Source organism: Parasteatoda tepidariorum, chromosome 1 (assembly GCF_982258835.1).
Source record: "Parasteatoda tepidariorum strain Cologne lab strain chromosome 1, Ptep-v5.0, whole genome shotgun sequence".
NCBI lineage: Eukaryota > Metazoa > Arthropoda > Arachnida > Araneae > Theridiidae > Parasteatoda > Parasteatoda tepidariorum.
Window position 1 is genome coordinate 9139404 of NC_141755.1, and position 23469 is coordinate 9162872.

The 23469-nt window shown below is 30.2% G+C and overlaps 1 pseudogene; it reads left to right on the forward strand.

Annotated features, from left to right (window-relative positions):
- Nucleotides 1-8829: 8829 nt before the first annotated feature.
- On the forward strand, nucleotides 8830-9013 carry LOC122270723 (small nucleolar RNA U3; annotated as a pseudogene).
- The last annotated feature ends 14456 nt before the right edge of the window (nucleotides 9014-23469 follow it).

Sequence of the window (23469 nt, forward strand, 5' to 3'; positions counted from 1 at the left end):
GCAGATTTTATTAACTTTACTTTAATTGTCTTAATCTATGCTATAAGTATTTGAAATCAAACATATGCATTTATTTAGTTCTTTATAGCAGAAATAGGAATAAAATTTCATAAATGCATATAAAAAAAATTTCGCCATAGCAAAGTTCCTATTTACTCAAAAAAAAAAAATATTGAGAAAAAATATCAACATTACTGTTTATTTTTTAATTATTTAATAAATTATTAAGAATATGCATTAGAATTTCTTTCCATTTTGTATAAGTTAATTTTTTATTTTTCCTCTCTAGCTTTAGTGAAACAAAAACTTCCAGCTTAATGATATTCGCTGAAATTTTGTGGATAAATAAGTTAATTAGATATGGATAAATGAGAAATTAAGTGAAATTTTAAGTATAACTAGATTATGGTGATGTTGATGGTCAGATATATTTCAATGGACTAGATTCTTGAAAGTGTTGATACGTTTTCGGCTATACCGTATGCAGAACCTGATATTTTTTTAAAACTATTTTATTAAATTTTTTTTAATTAAAAATGTATAATGTATTAATTTTACTATTTTAGAATTCTTCATTGCAAGCACTGACAAATAGCATGCAAAAATAAGGAGAGAAATTAACAATAACCATACTTTATAAATACTATATTGCAGAAAAAGGAATTAAAATTTATAAATTTAAAAATAAAAATAATTTTGAACTGTAACGGAATTCCTATTTAAGCTAGGAATAATAAATATAAGCGTTAATGTGTATTTAAATATTTAATGCATAGTAGAAACAAAAAAAAAGATATAATAAACTGCATTAGTAAATATTTACTTAAAAGGAAAATCCTTCAACTCTAGTAATAAATAAATAAATTAAAGAAGCAACATTAAATTACATTATTTGAATTTTTGATCATTAGCACATATGTAACGATGATGGACTGATATTTTTCAATGGACTAGATTTATGAAAACACTGATTTGTTTTAATGCAATAACGAATTATAAAATCATTCATCCTATATCAAAATGTATAAAATTTCTATCCAATCTGCGACTTATTTTAATTATGTAATTAGGTTGTAATGAAGCATTATTTTAATTTAAAAGTAAATGGAATAAAACAGTATTTTCTATGAACTTTAACACCACTGATTTCAGCCGAAAAGAAATGTTGATTGGCTGTAAAGAGTTTATCATTCATAATCATTTCTTCAGATATTCTAATGATAAATAACAACGTTTGAAGTTTTAAAATCTTTCTTTCATTTTGCACACACTCTCAGAACCGTAAATTTAATTCACAAAATGTTTACTGATTCTTTACAAAGGATGTTCATACGATACATGTGATATCAAAACTAAAAGAGCATTGAAATAGCATTAGCGGATGGAGACGGCACGTTTCCCTTCGGCACATTTGACGTCATAACCAATCAGGGGTCGTTTTTGATTGCATCACTTACGGAGGCCTTTTGGGGCAATTTAAATGTTTAATAACTAAATAAATTAACATTTGCCGCAAAAAACAATCAGATTTTCGGTTTCAGGGGAGAATTTCCAATAAGTTAGGTATGAAAATAAAAAAAATTATGATGTGCTGTAATTGTCCATCATCATTACCGAGTAGTCTTAACAATTCTGACAACATTCGAGTAGTAAGTAGGCGTTACTACTCGAATATTTTATTTTAAACATATGAAAAAATAAGAGTAACATTGAAAACTAAATAATACCAATGTTTTTTAAAGAATAATATGAATATATAATTTGAAATATAAATTTATGTTATTATGTAGCAATGCAATTTTAAAGCCAGGTATATTATATTAACGCTACGTGCGCTGGGCGGGCAATTACGCAAAGCGTATGTAGTAGTAGGCAGTAGCAGCAATAAAGTAAAGATTTTCGTCGTGATCTGTTGATGGTAAATACAGTCTATTAAATTGCTCAGTTGCGGTTCCTCGATAAAAAATGCCAAGTATTGGAACGGTTAGTTAGTCGCAAATACTATTTTATTTTATTCCGGCGTTGAGCAACCAACCCAATTCTGAGTTTACGGCTATCTATGTTCAACCCCGTAGCGTCGTAATTTTGAACAAAATGCTGAAGACAAGGGAACTTTTTGATCAAACTTTGGGCATATTAGATCCAACTACCTACTGACGATCTTTTACGTCAGCATCGTGGTCATGAGCAAAATTTGTATCAACCAGTCACCGTTGGATTTCGAACTTTAGTCTCCTCGTTGGCAGGGCAACGCTCTATTGGCTGAGCCAGAGTGGCTTCCGTAAATATTAATGCGAATGACAAATCATTTCTCAAAATTACTTTTAAAGTTATTATTTATTGATCAATTACCACAAACTATTTGGAGTCGTTTGAAGTTTCTAGACTTATAAAAGAAAATTTCTCATCGTGCAGGAGGGAAAATATTCGCTTTTCGTACTTTACTTTATTGAATGCATTTTTTGATAATGTTAAAATATTGATATAATGTTAATATTGATGCTCTACCTTTGTTATTTCTTTCCACGTTTAAGCTAATTAGAGTTAGGTCATACCCAACTGTACCAGTGTTAATTTAAATAATAATTGGTTTAGTACCAGATTATAAGTGCCAGAGTTAAATTTAATAAATTGCATATCTGAGTTAAATATTATGACTTGAATTAAATGCCGGAGATAAATTTAGGTAAGAGATAGTAAATAAGCAAACTGTAAAATGGGGGCTGAAGGAGGGGAGATTCACTGCGAGCATTTGACTCAGAAACATTTTAACCAACAATAATTTTTCACATTGCATCGCTTGCATACTAGGGATCAAATAAAGATAAATAAAAAAAAAATCGGTATATTATTCACACTTTTCATGATCTAACATATATATAGTAGATATATGTTAGAACCAATTATTCTGTCAAAGACGTAAACAGATAAATAAAAATAAAAGTCAACCCAATTAAAAGAAACAAAATCAATGCATGCCGGGTTGAATTAAGAATTACTAACAAAGATTAAATTTTTAGATAATTATTTGGATCATCACAAATAATGTGATAATGGCCTGAATCAAAAGTGGTGGAATTAGTACATTGCCAGTTAGGCCAGCTTTAATAACCCGCAACGTTAGTTCGTGGTCAGATACATGTAAAAATTGACTGAATGACACCGGTAAACACTATACCCAATTTAGTTGGACAAGATATTGTGACATCGAGTCACAGGTTAATTTATAAAATCCTGATCCAATTCATACATCGTCCTTAAGTGCAATTGGGACATTCTCCTCGGAAATTCCATTCTCACCCCTTTTCTCGGAAAGCGGCTTCTGTGATCTCACATGTGAAGGCTACGAGTGCACGAGTTTTCATAACCGTCTAGGTTTTAAAAAACTTTTATTTCATTTTCGAAAAATAGATAATAACACCTCAACTTTCAAAAAATAGGTAATTATACTTCAACTTTCAAGATGTGTATAAATACAGGGAGCGAAAGACGCTCATCAGCATTCGAGTTTTCATTGCCCTGCAAGGTAACGGTCTCCCGTGAGGAGCATTTTTTTTAATTTTTTTTTTCTCCTTCCTCACCCGAGGTGGCGTCATCATCCCCCTTTTTGTTGGCTACTTCTGCCATGAACTTCTTTTCAGTCCCGTGAAGTTCTACAAAATTTTTAACCGTTTACCTATTCATCATTTCCAACAAATTCAAATTGACTCTTAATTTTCAAAAGTTCTACGAAAAATTCTAGTATCTACAAAAATCCGATTTGATCCTTGGGAGATGTAGTCGTCGAACACGCCATTTACGTGGAACGAGCCTACCGAACATCATTGCTCCTGATTTTTTTGTTGTGAAAAATGTGCCAACCATTGGTTTTCAAGCCACCAGGGGTTGACGAAGTTTTGGTGTCCCCCGCCTTCTACTCCAATATACCAAATATCTATATCATCTCATTACTGTGATACTGATCACCGAGTATTTTTATTTCTTCGATGCTGTGTTAATTACAGCCCAATGTGTTCAGATGTTGTGCCTTTTCCATAATGTGATTATCTGCTAAAAAAAAATAGAGATCTCTGAAATCCTCCAAAATAAAGAAATTTTAGTGCTCTACAATAGTGTCGTGATTTGACTACTAAAACATTTTTGTGCATTGTGGATAATTTTTTAGGTGTACAGCAACCTCCTCGACATTGTTCCTCCAATAGATATGTTCTCTTGATCAAATTTGTTTTAGGAAAATTTTGGACCAGGCTTGGGACCACTATTTTCATCACGTGCCATATGTTCTTTTTAAAAATGTGAATTTTCTTAGTCCTTCACATTAATTAAACTCTTTAGTAAATTAGTAATTTTTTACATATACCCAGCATATCTGGAGCACAGATATACACTTTCGTACGGAACCAAAACAAATTAAAGGATAAATAAAATGAGTAACTCGCTCCTCATCAGCATGCGGCTACATCCGGCTGTTAGTGAAGATCATATGGACGTGGAACAAAGTCTTTATTTGATACGTGAGTTTAATTTTTTTTTATTTAACTTCGAAAGAATCCCCGAGAGTGAAACATGGACTGGCAGTGGAAAATTGTGTAAGGGTAGGATCGGCTACGGATCATCATAAGAGAAGTGTTTCAAATTTCTACGGTTTCATCGTAAGAAAGTAATTTGAATTTGTATGACTATGTCATAAAAAAACAATCTAGCACATAAGATAAATTGTTCTGATATCAAAAAATAAAAAGATGGACCATGATTTCCATCATCTATGGCAGGATAGTATCCTGAAAAACTTCCACCACATCAGCACCGGCAGGTGACGAGTTGTCAGAAAGGAGTTCAAAAAAGTGGCGCTACGAAAAATGGGAACATTCAACCATCCAAAGAAAGGGATAATGATTTGATGAGAGAAAGACGAAAAAGGTGATGAAAAGGACCAATCAGGATCAACGAAACTCAAAATTTTACCAAATATGGTAAGGGAGATATGGAAAATCACCCTCCAGTGAAGGAAAATCACCTTTAAAGAGAGGGGAAAGAAAACAAACTGGATGAAACCGGTTGAGAATGCAGGACAGGACGTAGCTCAATTCATGGGAAAGAAGCAAAAAAAAAGAAAACACAAAAATAAAAGGAGATGAGGAGTAAAATTAACCTTGAAAGAGACGATCAAAAGCGACCTTGACTCACAAATAAAGAACGATGAAGAAAAGACTTAGACTAAGGTAGAGTTCGGAGTCCCTGTCCGCGAAGCGGACGCTTCACTCCTTTATCTGTAGTAATGCCCGAAGGCGTCTGGTGTATGATCTTTGTGACAAGGTATGGGAGTTTCCACAGGTAGATTGTGGACGTTTTGGGTGGTTGTAGGCTTGGAGTTGTGATCTCCGCGTCAATGGCTTATCTGCGAGCAGGGATCTGAGAAAGTTCAGGAGTTCTTGGTCCTTAAGTAGCTGTTGCATCTCTTTAAATATCAACAGGAATCTGGTGGCCTTATCAGAGGTTTTCCTGGACTGGGCTGGGTGTTCTCTTGATTATCTTTTGGGTCTTGCACTGCAGCCTGAGAAACAGGCTGGGTACGCACCATGGCAGTTAATACACTTGGCCGGCTCGCATTTCGGTTTTGTACATAAGTACGTAAAATGTGCGTCTGCACATTTCACGCAAGCAGGCTCAGCGGTGCATGACTTCTGTGTGTGACCGAAATTCTGGCATCTGAAGCATTGTATTTCATGGCGTCCACCACGAAATATTTTTATCTTCACTGAAGTATTTAGCAGTCTCTTAATGCTGAAGATCTCACGGTGTTTGCCGTTATCTGCTAGGATGACTAGGTAGTGGGGAAGGAGCTTGTTATCCTGACCACGCCTCTTGCTCATCTTTTCAATTCTGATTGGCCGTAGCACTAAATCTGCTTTTTCTTTTTCGGGATCAGGGATTTCTTTTTCAACCATGATTAAAAGCATGTACAAACTTGATCGGAGATTTACATTAATTGTCATTGAAAAATGAATACAGCCATGATTAGATGGATATACATGAAATACGAGCTTAATCTGTGATATTTACATTAATTGCAGTAGAAATTTGGAATTGAGCATTAAAAATTGATGATAGCATCTATACAGAAAATCGGAATTCAAAATCATGAAGATTCTACATAAATTTTGCTAAGCCTTAGTGGCGCCATCTAGTTTGATCAACATTCAAAAATATTAATTTGTATAGTAATAGAGATACTAACTAAAGTTCAGAAAAAGAGTTCAGGTTTAGTCCAAAAGTAGCATTATTCAGGAGTGGACTCACGCATGATTGTTTGCAGCAGTTGTAAAACTTCTCTGTTTTTTAAAAGTTCTTTTAGTTTTTTGATGATTGAAACCAGTCTATGGGTTTGACCTGTCGCTGTAGATGGAATTGTAGCTGGAGTTGCACGAGGGCCTCTCCTGGGGGGACGAATGCTGCATCCCGTGTAGTTGGCAGTGTGTGCCTCTCCACAGTTGCAGCACTTGGGTGGTGTATTTATGTCCTTGCGGCACTCAAAAGAACGATGGTCTGCGGCACATTTAAGACATCTTGGTTGTGAGTTGCAAATTCGCTGCGTGTGACCGTAATTTTGGCAGTTATAGCATTGGATTGGGCTTCTCCCGCCGCGGAACCTTTCAACTTTCACCGGAAGGTCACAAATATTGGTAACTGAGAAGATTTGTTGATTTTGATCTGTTTCGATTAGTATTGCGAGAAGAAGTGGGAGGAGCCTATAGGCCTCGCCCACTTTTCTCTTGAACTGTATAACTTTTTGTGTTTTAATGCCTGTCTTGGCCAATTCAAAGGAGATATGATCTGTATTGGTGCCAGCTGGAAGTCCACGGACTAGAACTTTAATATGCTTGATTGGTAGTTCTGTTTCTGAAGTTGTGGGTGGAGCTGCAGTTGCATTGTAATCCTCTTTGGGTTGGGCTAAGTCGGGATCTACATTGGTTTTAGCTAGTTGTAAGGAAGTGGCGACATCTGGTAGTGATGGAGGGCTGCTATTTGTAGTCTTGGAGAATTTTCTTCAGACTTCTCAACTTTGTTTTGCTTTTTCTTTTTTCGTTTTTTGGGTGGGGGTTCTGTGTTATATTTGGATGAGTTTCCTGAATCGATGGACGGCGCATTCCCAGTCTGTTCCAAAAGTTGGCCGCTTTCATGAATTTCCATGTCAGTGACTTCCGCTGATGTAGTCGGTATTTCAGGCCTATTTGGCACAGGCATGAGGGACTGCTCCAAATTATTCAGTTTCTCAAGTAGTTCTTTATTTTTCCTTTCATCTTCTTTAATTCTCCTTCCCATGTCTGCTAACTCTTTAGCCATTTTGGTTTCAAAATCCGAGCATTCCTCATCCGTAATTGAACCACGTGCAGGTCTTTCGGTCAGCCGCTTTCCGCCACGTCAGTGGTGGTGATACGTAGCCATTGTTGCGTGATTGCAAAGATTAACTTCAGCAGTGATGTTAACGTAATTTGAAAGCTACAATATCGGCAGAATCGTTTAACTTAACTTGCATCTACTTATACTCTTAAGTTAATTTAGAATTAGAAAAACATACATGATTGCAAGAGTATGAAATAGGTACTACTCACTCGAACGACACCAATGAAAATCCGAAAATATCATGACACCTAGTAACCGGACGCCCTTCAGGAGTTTATATCTTCAGCATCTTATATCACTAGTTCGGAAGATCGACTGTCATATCGAAATTTTTTGATAACCAATAAGAGCATGATGAGGAGCCGGATCAGAGATTTCGAATTCCTTATTAACTCCTCGGATGAGGACTTTCAATTTTCTACTGGTGGTTTGTGATATCCCAGATTCGATTGAAGCATCTGCGCTCATTTTGCCTACATTGCTAAAACTTCTAAGTAAAGTCTTTATTTCCGATTTTCGATCAATGCGACTTTTTATTTCTCTAATATTAATCCATTTTAAAACAGATGCCTGCTTCTTAATCTGGACTGAATTAACAGTTCAAATGGAAATGAATTACCAAGGGAAACTATTAATTCAGGTTATTGAATAACTTGTTGAAAATAATTGAAAATTATTTAATAATTAAAAATCTTGCTAACAGATACATTTATACTGTTACACGCAAGAAATGGATTTCATATATTCACATTCCATCTGGAAAAAAAGAGCCACGCGAGCAGGCGTGTGGGGAGTGTCATACCCATTCTACCAATTCCAACAAAATATAATGAAAATTCTTTTTCTAAAACTCTTATTCTTTCCGCAAGTAAAAACTTATTTAGAAAGTCAAAATAGTTTATAGAATTTTGCCCTAACAAATTAGGAAAATTAAACTTTTCTGTAGGTCTGAGGGAAGATATACACCCCTTATTTTTCTAGATTTTGACATAGTTCTAATTGGTATAGGCTGTTATAATTCTATAAACTGGCGCAAAAATCCAACCAGCTAACGATGCAGCTATAAAAATATAATATTTCATACTATCCTAATTGTCAAAGCCCTGCAAAATTTTTAGATTAGATTATTGCAATTACTAAAGTACTACTCTAGATTATTGCAATTACTAAAATTTTAACAACTCCTTCCCTTCAAAAGTAGGTTCAGCTCTAATGAAAATGAAACTCCACTCACTTAGTAGACTAATTTTCACAGAATCATTATTACCGAGTAATCTTAACCATGCTGACAACATTCGAGTAGTAAGTAGGTATTACCTTTTATTTTAAACATATGAAAAAATAAGAGTAACATTGAAAACTAGAAAATACCAATATTTTTTAAAGAATAAAGTGTATACATAATTTTAAATATTGAACATTGCTAAGATCATACTTCATAGGATCATTTCTATAGTATGATTAGCGAGTTCACTCACCGAACTTCGCAGAAAACCCAACCACGATGATGTGGAATGGGGCTGCTCAATTTCTCTCGAAGTGAGCAACATTGATGATCGCACTGTTTGGCATTACGCCAAATGGATGGGAAGAGCTCGTTCTGAGTGGTTATTATAAGTAAAAAGAAGTCATGTTTCCCAAATTGTGGTACTCGTTCTTATGCGAAATATCTTGCAATAAACGAAAATTTTTTTAAAAATGCAGCTAGCCATGGAAATTTGCGATTACCTATTTTTCTATTGCCTGTTTTTTGCAGTGTTAATAGTTTATGCGTTAGTTAGTTATTGTATGCGAAATATCTTGCAATAAACGAAAATTTTATTGTGGAATTATTTTCATAACATTTTATTTTGGAAATTATTTCCATAATTTGGAATTATTATGGAAATTTGCGATCACGTATTTTTCTATTACCAGTTTTTTGCAGCGTTAATAGTTAGTGGTATCAACAGCCAGTTGCGATTTTTAACTTTTGTGCAATTTTCTTACAGTAAAAAATACATATTTTTATTTATTAGTGGTACACAGCGTTATGAAAATTTAGAAAGCGTACACAAAGATCATAAGTTTGGGAAACACTGCATTAGTGCATTCTTTTGCTTAATATAGTCAATTGTATTGCTCTGTTCCTCGATTAAAATATGCCAAATAGTGAAACAGAAGTTCCTTCTGCGCAATCTCGTTTAACGGTCGATCCGGCTACAATCTGTCATGCATGTAAATGTAAGAGCTGCGTGACGGAAAATTTAGAATTCTCATCGAAAACATCATTGACTTCTCTTTTTTGGGTGACCAGTCAATTAATCCACATGTCTCTTGACTAGTTTTTCCAGAGATTTTCATCTTTGATTCTTTTCATATCACCTGATATACTTTTTATTTCATAATTATTTAGTTCAGATGAAGAGGTAAAAAACCTTTTTGGGGGCTTAAAGCATAGAGCAACTACAGACAATGACTATGTTATTATCAATTAGTTAGCCCAAGTAAATTTGGAACAGGCGTTACTTTTCCTCGTATAACTATACCCAATTCAAAGTGAAGATGCTGGCATAAAGTGAGTAGGCGTTACTTTTCCTCCTATAACTATACCCAATTCAAAGTGAAGATGCTGGCATAAAGTGAGTAGGCGTTACTTTTCATCATTTGGACGTTAGGTCAGGGGTCGGCAACCTTTTGAAATGAAAGAGCCAAAAGTTACAATTTTACAAAATTTCCAGCTTTTAAAGAGCCACTGAAAATTTTTGATTTAATACTATAATATTTTTTTATGTATATATGATTTTTAATTTTAAAAAAAAACGGTTTTGAATACAGAATAATATTTATTCTTTATTTTTAAAATACGCTAATAATTTTTTTAAAATTTAGTTTTTATTTAATTTTTAATTTTTTTATCTTATTTCTTTTGGGGGGGGGGGGGGATAAGAATATTTGGGTCATTAAAATTCGATGAAAATTGCAAATTTTCTTACTAATTCTTGTCAAATTTTCAACAGAAAACGCGATTTTTTTTTATTAAATGTGCAACGAAACACAATCTTATCAGACAGATTTTATAATAATTCTTTTTAATTTTTCATAGCAATTCCGTAATAATATTCATTTATATTATATCAGAATTTTTTCACAATTTTCCTTTTTTAAGAAATATGTACCGTCTATTCTTGTTATTGTTAAAAACAATTTTTAAGCACTTAATTATTAAACATTTAAATAAATTTTGCATTTTTTTTCAAGGCAAACGTTAAATCGACTTATGATGAACTAGAAACGATGGTCACGTACTTTTTCTATTTATTGTAATTTCTATTTCTATTTATTTTCTATTTATTGTAAACATTTATAGAGCCTCAAGCTTTCCAACTCAAATAATTTAACATTTTTTTAAAAAATTAATTTAATAAAAGTCACTGAAAGTAACGATCTTCTATTATTTTAAATATCTTTTATACGCAAAATTACAACATTAATGTATTTGATTGCTAAATTTAATAATATGCAGGTAATTCGGAGTGACCGCTCTTAATATGCATTTAAAGAAATTTTGTTTCAAGTGAACGCGAAAACGAACGGATAGAGGTCACACGTTAGAATTTTAACAATCGAAAACAAACAAATCACTGTTGAGGAAGGCGAATGTAAAAAGGCGATTAGCGATTTTTTACCAAATTAAATAACTTTATAAATTAAAAACTTCAACATTCACCTGGCAATTAAACAGGTCTGTTATTATTACTATTATTATAAAGATTATATCAATATATTGCATTAGATATTTTTTAAATTTATATGCTTGTTTTTTCCCTTTTAAATTTTAATTTACTATATCCGCTGAAGTAGATTTTTATCTTTATTTTTGACAAGGTTTATAAAAATTTATATTAAGGGTGGTCTTTTCATAACATCATGTTTTACATGATAATAACATGTGATACACATCAAAGGCTTTAAAAAATGTAGATGAAAATTAAATTAGTATTTATTCATTAAACTGAAACATTAAACTGAAAAATTATCAGACATCAATTAAGACTCGTGCATTTTTTTTAAACTCTTAATCTAAGTAGGATTCTTTCTGATGCATTTCAAATATTATATGCGTATTTATTTAATTTTAGTAATTTGATTTGAGAATAATTATTTTTAATGCTTATTTATTACTAAAATTTTATTTTTCATTTTCATTTAATAATTTTATTTATTTTTATTATTCATTTTATAATTTACATTGTTATTAATATAAGAGCTGTGACTAAAATCTTGAATGGGGATACAGAAATAGTTCTTTTTTTTCTGGGGGGGGGGGATGAACTAATTTTGGAAGCACAGATAAATTTTTTCACGCATTCTTGCCTTAAATTTGTAAAATGCTAAATTTTTTATACGAATATTTCTTTATATAAAAATAATACTATATAAATAATAAATTAAACTTTTAAGAAAATTTAACTATGTATTCAAACATTGCAGCGTGATAAATCATAAATAAATATTTTTAAAATTTGATGATTTGTAAATAATGCTTTACCGAAGAATGTTCAAGTCTTTTTTTAAAATATTAAAAAAAAATACCCTTAAATCGCAAAAAAATTTTTTTTTCTAGTTAAGGTAGTTAAAGTACAATTTTGTTAATTATTTATTTTGTTAATTATCGTGCCTTTTAATACAAAACTGCGAATTGAGTTTTTACATAATTACAAAAATATTAAGTTTCTTTTTACTAATAATTAACTAAAACAAATGGAAAATTGTTAACTTAAATCTAAAATATAAATAAAAAACATTAAATACATACGAAATACATCAACATAGTAACAAAAAAGATGGAAAAAAAATTATTTAAAAAAAAACTGCAGCTTTTCTATTTTTAAACACATTACATTTTTAATAAAATAAGCATTAGTTTTGTTCATAAAGGATTGCAGTTTGAACTTATTATAAAAACAACTGCTACGAACAAATATAGAATTTGATTTTTGAAATTTAAATTAAATAAGATCTGTGAAAAGTAATCTCAACTGAAAAAATTAAATTTAAAAATAAATTACTATTTTAAACACAAAATTAAAAAGCTTAGTAAATAACTATTTAAAAAAAGGAAAAAGAATTCCTATATTTAGAATTCAAATGTGATTTATCTGTTTCCATCTCAAGCTCCTACTAATGAATATAAATAACGTAAAAAAATTTAAATTGCTCTTTTTTCTTTCTTTTAATCATTTTACAGTTGAAAAGAGATTAAAAATTTTTTATCTACTTCATAAAAATCAATTTTTACCCATATATATTTTTAAAAAAAATATTTTTTTTCTTTTTTGAAAAAAGTCTTATACCTAAATTTTTAAGCAATAATTGAGGAATTAATTATATAAGAAAATAACAACATATTTAATGAAATTTAATTTTACCTTAATATTTAAACAATAAGACTGCAAATAGTAAATATTCATAAAAAATTTATACTTACATTCAATAATAATATTAATTTATAAGATATGCTTTCAGTAACTAAGTACTTGTAAACTGGTACTGGACAGTTAAAGACAGGTCAGTGAAGTAACTGGGGAGGTTAGGGAAAAGAAACTGGACAGTCATATAGAGAAAACCACAGCTGTATGTGCATTGAGCCCTTTTCTTAACGACATGGACAAAGATATTGTCTTCATTCTTAGAAAGAGCAAGAGAAAACGTGAGAAAAAGGCATTTCTAGATAAATACTTTTAAAGCACCCTGGATTTTTCAAGTTGACAGAAATTTCCGGGGTTTTGTCTGCTGTTTCACAAGATCAGAGTCGCAGGCATCATCCTTTTTTTGTGCCTTTTCATGGTGTCGGAAACGGCATGCTCAAACAGACAACAGACTTGCCACTTTTCCGGTTGAATACTCGGAATGAGACACCCCTCTAACCGGGCTTAACGACAGGCCTGAGGGTAGCGGTTTGTAATTAACGATTATAAGAATAGAAAGCTCTTGAGAAATTAGGTACTTAAAAATATTTTTTCTTATTTTTAAGGGCTTTGGTAACAATTTACTAATTTTTTCGTATGGAACTGGAGAGCCGCAACTTTACATCAAAAGAGCCACCTGTGGCTCGCGAGCCACAGGTTGCCGACCACTGCGTTAGGTAAATAAAAAACGCTTTCCTTTTTCAATATCGTTATTCAAATATGGTGTGTTCGATGAGAATGGTTTACCATATTTTTAATTCGGAAATATCTTCTGCTCTCGCATCATCTTGGAATTAAGTTTTATAAAAAAATTGAACTTTATAAAAAATTTTTTAATCCATGTAATAATTATAAGGATTTTGTTATTTTTAATAAAATGGGGCGGAAAAGAGATTGTCCCGTAAATTAATATTTGTCATTTTGTCAAATTAAAGCTATAGAAACAAAAAATGAAAGAAATCAAAACTGTAAAATATGTAGTCTATAAGAATCTTACAATTGATAAGGCATTTGCATTAATTTTCATTCGAATTTATAGTGAAACCAGAAAAATCAGAAGAGGAGTATCGTTTGGATAAATTCTGGCGGTACGTGTGCTCTAAAAAAGTGGAGAGCATTAGTTTGTTCTCATTTTACACGTAATATATGATTAGTGATTTCTCTACCCCGACTAATTCTTCCCAGACAATAGAAAGCGTGACTTAAAGAGTAATTTTTCTTAGTCCAAGTGTTTTGATTTTTTTGGGTGAAGTGGCCCCTATCCCATTCATCTGGAATATTTTGCACTATTTTGGTTAAACATTGAAGTAAGCAGGCAGTGGAGTTGCTTTTATGAATGTTTTAAGTTCTTTGCTTGAATAATTAAAGATGAATCAAAAAATAAAATGAGCAGCTTGCTCTAAGCTATGTTTGTTTGAAGTTGAACAGAGTTGTGTTGAGCATTGAAGTAAGCAGGCAGTAGGGTTGTTTTTATGAATGTTTCAAGCACTTTGCTTGAATAACTAAAGATGAATCAAAAAATAAATTAAGCAGCTTGCTCTGAACTATGTTTGTTTGAAGTTGAACAAAGTTGCGTCAACATGAGGAAACGGTATTTCCAGTAGGGTTGATGTAGTTATTTGTTTTTATAGTTATGATATCAGGCGTCGGAGGTGAAATGTGCAGCTATTGATCTGTAGTTTTAATCTGTGCTATAATTTTCAAATTTAAAGATTCCATTAAAATTTGCTGTTTTACATTCTATGGCTTTATCGAAAAAATCTGCCTTTAGTCTGCATACATGCTGTAATAGAGTTGTTATTTTGAGGTCTTTATGCATATTGGTATTCCGGATGAGCCATCTGGCACAGATTATTTTTCTAAGGATCTTGTTTTGGCATTGTTTTAATTTCTTCAGTAGATGTTGAGGCATTGTTGTCCAGGCAGTACGGCATAGGTGAGTATTGAGTGGATCATTGCTGTCTATAATAGCTTCTTTAGTGACATATTCTGATTATATATTAGTTGTTGTATGCCTATTACTGCTGCATTTGCTTTATCTATTGTGCTTTTGATATGATCTTTCCAGGTGAGTTTGCTATTGATTATAAGGCCAAGATAATTTTTTTCTTTTTTAACTATTAGTATTTGGATATTGAACATTTTGGGTTGAAGTTGTGGAACTATTTTAATTCTTCCTCTTTGTATGATTAATATTTGTGATTTTCCAGCGTTGACTGAAGTTTTCCATTTTACTTACCAGTCTTCTATTTTGCATATACGGTCCAGTAGTTTTTTTTTCTAATTTGATCATAGTTCTCTACAGAATGCTTTTATACGTCTGATTAAGAACTATAAGAATGAAAAGAGAAACAATATGGAAGTTTTTTATTTCAATATGAGGAGTTTTTAAAATCGTTTTTTTATCCTAAGAATTCTATATTTTACGTTTTTTAGTTTATAATTTTTTGATAAAAATTGTTAAAATAATCGTTTTGAAAAATTAAATGGTATAACATTATGCGTTAATGTATACTTCTTCTAATGTTTGAAGTAATATGATTAAAAAAAGTATGGAATAAAAATTCGGTAGGGGAGAGTCGGGGAGCCCCGCCCACCTAAGGAGTTTTGCTTATATTTCTGTATAATATTGAGTAATAATCAATATTTTTGTATGTTTCTATTGTTTTACCATCTAGTTAAATAATGCAAAAAGAATAAACCAAAAAAAGAATAGTTTAACTTAAAAAAATAGAAATTTAAAATAACATGTTTTTTAGCTCCTTTCAAAATGTGTCGGGTAGCCCCACCCAGTTACAAAAATTGGGTTTTTTGGCTATTTTTTCAGGTGTAAATGAGAATGACCAATGTATCGACGACAATAGATAAACCTCATTTATCATTTTTATCACAAAATTATTTTATTTATTACATATTTATATACTTTTAGTGAATTCTATCATTTAATAACAACAAATGTCATACTTTTTATCATTATTAATGTGTATTAATATATTATAATATTAATATATATTTATATTAAATATTTAACGAAAATAATTTAATTTAAGTAACAATAATTAATAACAATAGTTGTTTTTCTATATAAACTTATTTCGTTGATCTCTTCTTATAAACTTAATATAAAATACTTTTTATAAAATTACAAATTCACTTTGTATTTTAATTGCATTCGAATGCTTCTGTAGATTGATTCGTTCACAAATAAGTAAGCAAATAGCTTATCATAATATTTATGATTTCTTGATATTAAATTTAATTAGGATATATCAATTACATTATAAAAATATTTAATTTACATTTTTAAATATATAAATTTTTGCATTTTTAAATAGATAAATTTATGTAATAGATAAAACATATTGGCAATTGATATATCCAAATTAAATTTAATATCAAGAAATCATAAATATTATGATAAGCTATTTGCTTACTTATTTATTTTCACTCATTTGTTAACGAATCAATTTACAGAGGCATTTGAATGCAATCAAAATACAAAGTGAATTTGTAATTTTATAAGAAGTATTTTATATTATGTTTATAAGAAGAGATCAACCGAATAAGTTTATATTGAAAAACAACTATTGTTATTAATTATTGTTACTTAAATTAAATTATTTTCATTAAAAATTTAATATAAATACAATATATTAATATTATTATATATTAATATACATTAATAATGATAAAAGGTATGACATTTGTTGTTATTAAATGATAGAATTCACTAAAAGTATATAAATATGTAATAAATAAGATAATTTTGTGATAAAAATGATAAATAAGGTTTATCTATTGTCAATACATTGGTCATTCTCATTTACACCTGAAAAAATAGCCAAAAAACACAATTTTTGTAACTGGGTGGGGCTACCCGAAATCCAATTTCTTTGTAAATTTGTAATTACTAGAACAATTTTTTACATACAAACTTCTTTCTTTGTGCAAATTAAACTTAAGACTACATACTTTAATGCTGTATGTATAAAAAAAATTATTTTTCTAGCATTAAAATGAAGTTTAATCGAAACATTCAATCAATTTTTCTTAATTTCATGACTTCTGTATTCAACATATTTTCAAAACTATTGCTTACCATGTTACCAGCTGCATAAATACTTGAAACTTTGAAAATAATCTTTTTTTAATATAACAATTTATGTCCGATGGCCCATTGACTTGAAAAAATATTCTATACACATGAAATTGACTGTGGGCGGGGGTACCCGCTGGGAGGTGCTACCCGACTCTCCCCTACTTACGTAATAACGCCACTGCAACTACAGATTTGGCGGTTTTTAAGTGCCACCAATCTACACCAAACTTTTTGCTACAAATCATAAAATAAAACACTTTATTTAAAATCAAAGTAGTTTATCGGATTTCGGTGGACAATGGGCAAAATATTTCGCTCCTGAAAAAATAAAATTGCATCTTGTTCTATTTTTGGCAAATCCCAAAGACGCATTTTCGTAGCAGTAAAAAATGGTAATAAAAATCGAAGAGCAAATCATTTTGGAATTCTTCTGATTTATAAAGCAGGTAAGTGTTAATTTTTATAAAATATAAAATTTTACTTTAAAGTAATTGTATGAGTTAAATAAAAATTATTTTATTTTGGTGCGTATAAAGTAAAGTAAGTCTCTGGATATAGTCATGATAAAAAAAGAGTTAAATGATTGAAACGTCGTGGTAAATATAATTAAGGCCGAAATGTATAAAAGGTAAATTAATTAAATTGAAGGGGAATGTGATCGTTAAGGAAAGTGGTAGTACAATGCTAATGTGGGATAACAATAACCCAATAGGTTCAAAGGGTCACAAAGTGTGAGGTTTGAACAAATTGGATGATTTGGTATCACCAAATTTAGAATAAGGGTGAAAACTAAGAAAATTAAAGATTAATGGTAAATACGATAAAGTCATGCTATATCCAAACAATATATGATTTAATACAGTAAGCTGATGTTTCCAATAAGAAAAACTAATGAATTCACATATATGCATGCCCATAACAATAATTGAAAGGTACTCACCCTGTACACAGGACATGATAAATCATGAAAATAGAGGCAAATAAATTCTCCAGCACAAGATTAAATTATTAACATATCATTTTATTTAGAACATACATCTTTCCCCACATCTACCAACACAAGAAAGACATTTTATTGAAATGGGTGACGGGAGAATTAAAACACAGAAGGCGTTATAGATAAATGTTAATTATAAAAGAACGAGTAATTTAGAGGTTAAAATAAATATGGAAAGAAAGCTTCAATTCGAGAAGGTTTTTCTTATGTTAAAGAAAATTAAAGGTATAAAATTTTGATTTTAAATTTACAGAATTTGATTAGAGATATGGATTTAATTTAAGATAAAGGTTAAGAAAAAAATAAAAAGAAATCCCTCGATACGGACCGAAGTCCGCATCTCGGAAAAAAAGGAACCAGCAAGAAGGAAAAACCAACAGAGAATCTTTTTAAAAAGTGACTTAAAAATTCCTTAACTGGGGTAGACCAGAAAAACTACGACCAATTAAAATTAAAGAGGCGGAGAGTTTGAAATTTAAAGTAAAGGGATTGGCTAGTTAGCCCCCCTAAAATTAAAAGAGGAAAAAGAAAGGCGTGAATAGAGGGGTTGGTTGACTTTCCCCACAGGAAGTGCGATGACCGCGCTGACCATGAGAAAGGTCACCAAGAAAGTTAAAAAGATTGCTGAAATAAAAAAAAAGAGGAATAACGTTTAAAGAAAAATTAAAGGCTTAGATAAATTAGATAAATAAATTGTCACATTACATTAAGTGTATATGTGACAGTAATATTTTTCTTATTTGATGATTGTTTAATATAGAACAGTTTTCTGCGTCCGATTATGAGTCAAAAAAGAAAAAAATATGAAAGTTGTTTATTTTAATGTAAGGAATTTTTAGAATTGGTTTTTTCTTTTTTGCTTTGTATCGTAAGCATTATTTATTCTACGTTTTTTAGTTTCTAAATAATGATTTTCATTAAAACTTAAAACTTTTTGATAAAAATTGTTGTCAAAGAACTTTTTTTACAAAATTAAATTACATAAAATTATGAAGCTTATGCATACTTTTTGCTTATTTTAATGTTTGAAGTAATATGATTCTTAAAACTATGGAATGTAAAGTTTAAATAGGCCTTTCAGGTTATATCATTAAATTTAGTAAAACTATTTCTCAGGCATTAGGTTTTAACTCTAATAAGAAGATTTTTCTGTTTAGTTACAAATATTTTTCAGATGTGTTTTGGATGTTCCTTCCTTAAAGAAAAAGAGATACCTTCTTGTTTTAGGTTGCATAAGAAAGGATATCAAACATTTTATTTAATAGGCCACGATAAAGAAGGAACGTTACAATGTTACACGCTACATTAAAGACGTCTCCAGAGTAACTGAATGACTGTTCATATAGAAATCGCAAGTATTAGTCTCATACAACAACGCCCCCTTTAGTTCGTTGCGATCGCGAATAATCAAATCATATATTCCTCTTACATATGCGAACCAAATATAGAATATCAAGTAATGAAATCAAGTTTGATGAAGAAAGTTTTGCTTTTAAAATTAACTTTGAAAAAAAAAAGATATCTGTGTTGCAGAAATAAAATACTATTTTCCATGTCCTCAAGTAGTAAAATGTTTTGAGGACGTTGTGCTGATTGTCTTCAAATCATGATTTAAAAATCTGGTCTCTTCTGGATGCGTATTCACGAACTCTGGCCTTGATGGAAAAAGAGCCTCGATATCATTGCCTCAATTTCAGATCAAACGGTCAGCAATTACGTTTAGTGCATTTGTTTACTTTGTTAGAATAGACTTAAGAGGATACCATACTACGGGAGAAACCTTTTGTCGCAAATTCTCTTTCCCCTCTGTAATCAATTTAAAATTTAAAGTAAAAAAAAAGTTCAGACAAGCCTAAAGTAAGCCATGAAGTTTCCATTGCTGTAAAATAAATAAATGAATTTAATAAATATATAAAAATGCAAACAGATTATCGGAAGAGATCTTCCCTATTACGTAATTCCGAATTATCTTCTTATAATTGATTTTCTTTTTGAAATCTTAAAAATTTCTTTTCAGTATTTGAAACTTCATAGCTTACTCTAGGCTTGTCTGAACTCAATTTTTTTTTAACTTTAAATTTTAAATTAGTTATGGAAAAGAGGAAAAGGAAAGAGAATTTGTAACAAAAAGTTTCTCCCGTTGTAGGCGACCTTGTAAGAGGAATGGGATTCTTTCATGTGTCTTAATAATTCTTAGTCAACAGTTCTTATTTCCTTCATGCATTATCATTCTTAAAGTATTCTTTTTGTAAATATACTTAACATCTGATTTTAAACCTCAATTGAATTCTTCCGATTTCGTCATTTTAGAACGAAAGTTTGTTACTTTTGATCTCATACGGTCTAAATGCGGTAACCAAAGAAGTTGAGACTTTAATTTAAAATCCAAGTAATAAATAGTTTAAACTTATGTGACGTTTTGAGTTTAATTGTCGACTTAATTTATAAGTTCAAAAAAATTGTTGGTTATTCATAAGTTGTAAAATGTTGCCTCTTGCTCATTGCTTTGAAACTTTTCGAAAAATAATAGCATATGTTTTTATAAGCTAAATTTTAGATTTTATTCAATTGTCCACATTAAATTGAAAAAAAAAAAAAAATTCTGGGGCATGGAGTTAAAGATTATTACCTCAATATTTATAAATTATAAATTAAATGGACTTAATGCAGAAATATTTTATATATATATTAAATTTTTTTTTCGAATTTCATACATACATTGACAATTTCATACGCATTCAGCTAATTCGAATTAAAATTAATTACCTAGAATTATTTCCCAAGGCGTGCTGTTACATTCCTTGTGCTTCCCACTGCTGACAAGTTTAATTGGAAGGAACTATAAAAGATTATTCGAAAATTCACTCGAAGTTTCACTGCCAAAATTGCCATTTTAATATAAGATACTATATTTTCCAGATTGCGACTGTTCCACCTATTTTGAGGGTTCAGAATTCGGCCCGTCGATAAAAAGGATATGTTTATTCAGAGAAATTACGTTTTTGTGTCTGGTTTCGAAACACAGTCTGCACTAATTAATTAGCATAAAGTTAACTTAGTTATAAAAAAACATATTACATTGCACTGATTATCAAAATGCCTCGGTTATAAAAAAAATTGGTTATATTGCCTTGAATAATTGGTTATAATTCGGTCTTCCAATCGGTTCATTCAAAGTTCACGTCAGGTTAGTATAAGGTATATCCAACTACGACCCGTAGTCGAGTCAAGCATTGATGGGGAATTTGGGTCAAAACTATAATAATGACTTCTTAATCAAAAAGCGCTTGTACTCCTCAAGTACTCTGCCTCATTCATTTAGAATGAATGATTGCAGAAATGTCTGTAAGAAATCCAAATGCTGTATGGTTTCATTATCAGAAGAAGGTGGTGTGTACGTTGAGACAAATTTAAATATTGCTTCTCTAAAATTGATAATAATTGTGAATTTACGAGCAACAACATGCATAAAAACAAAATGTTTAATTGTAATAAGATTTGCTGCTCTAACTTTTACACCTGAAGCAGTAATAGTTGTTTCAATTGTCCTAGTGAAAATATGTTTCATCTGTCATATTATGTCGGTTATCGATGAGAACCATTATTTTAATTGATCACCATTTCCATGGAGAAAGTTTATTTACTAATATCTCAATAAATGAGAGTATATTTGGCAAGGACAAAAACTTACTATGTACTCATTCATCTCAGAAAGTTCTAAAAGGATATGTTTGGCTTGTCAATAACAATGACTTATTACTGCCCCAATTATAAAAAAAAATTTAGCTGCCGATTCCCAAACATTTTATACAAAACGTTTTATAAAGACAGTCCATAACATACATTTTTGCAAGCTTCTTCAAAAATGAAGATTAATTTGCACATTGCGAATTAAAACAAATCGCGAAAAAATGAAAATGCTATCGAAATCTAGCAAATCAATACTGAGCGAGGTGAAACTCTCATTGAGGAATACTGAAGAGCTGAAACATCAAAACCTGTTTGATAGCTGAAATCAAGTAGAGAGGATATGACAGAATATTATAAGAAATACATCAAAGTTTAATCAGGCAATTAAACTGGTTTTGAGGTTAAATGTTCAGTCTTCCTATCTGGAAATTCAACCGATTTCGATGGTAATTTTTTTAAATATTTTCTTTGCTTCAGTATTAGTTTACGTTCATTCATATGATTTTCTTTTCAAGAAAAGGCTAATAATATATATTTGGAGGTTGGTTCTTACGTAACATCCTGTATGCGCACATATTAATGCGTGATTAAATTAAGGTAGAAACGCCTTAAAATCTGCATCAAAATCAAGTTTTCTAACATTCTTATTTTCGTCTTTCACAATATTAAACTTAATATTTAGAGCCTGTTAAGTATATATGGGTCATTCTCACGAAAACTGTCATTTTTCAGTTCATAAAATCCCAAAAAAGTAAAGTGAATAAAAAGCTCTGAAACTTTTCATATTAATAGAATATGGCATTATAAAGAAAGTATATATCCTATAAATTATACTTATTTAAATTAATTAATTTTTTAAATAATTAACTTATAATTAATTAATTTATAATTAATTAATTTAATAAATAAATTAACTAATTTATTAATTTTTTAATTTATTTTTCAAATTAATTAATAAGTAAATTAATTATTTTCACTATTTAAAAAGTGAGGGAATGACACTAATAGTGAGGGAATGATATTTTATTTTAATACATGTTTTTATCTAAGTTACATCTACCTAAAGTTTGAAAATGATAACATACTAAGTATATCTAATATTTATTATAATTTAGTCTTATATATTTAATAGTTTTTATAGGTTTGGGAAATAAAATTGGCTGGCACAATTTAGCAAAAAAAAATTAATAATATACTCATCTTGAATCATTCCCTCACTTCAGCGTCATTCCCTCACTTTATACACTAGTGAGGGAATGACGAATTCAATAAAATTTAAAAATAACAGTTATGCCTAATTAATTTCTGAAGTCAATCACATACAATTATATTCATACAAGATATTTCTTGTATGAATACTATATATTCATACAAGAAAGCAACATATATTTATCCACTTTCTCGATGATGTTGTATTTTATTTTACTCTAAAAAATGACATGAGGGAATGACAAATGTAAAAAATTTTACCTGGTTTGACTCATTCAAATTTATTCCACAGCAAAGCTTCTTTAAGTTGAAGATGGAAACATACTGCAATTTTGTTCTATGATGCCAGTTGCTAACTTCTGAAGTTTTTATTAAAATATTTTTATTCTAAGAAGATTGCAGGTGATAAGAACATTGTTGTGAGGGAATGACGCGAAACACTGGGGACAAAGTTTAAAATAGTGCTGTGTTAATATTTTTATCAGAAATTAAATTTAAAATTGATTTTCTGAATTCTATATTTCAGTATTCTGAAATAAAAAACACGAATTTGTAAAAAAAAAAAATTTATTTCAGAAACAATTTTTTTCTTTTTTTAAATCAGCAGTGGAGACAAGTGA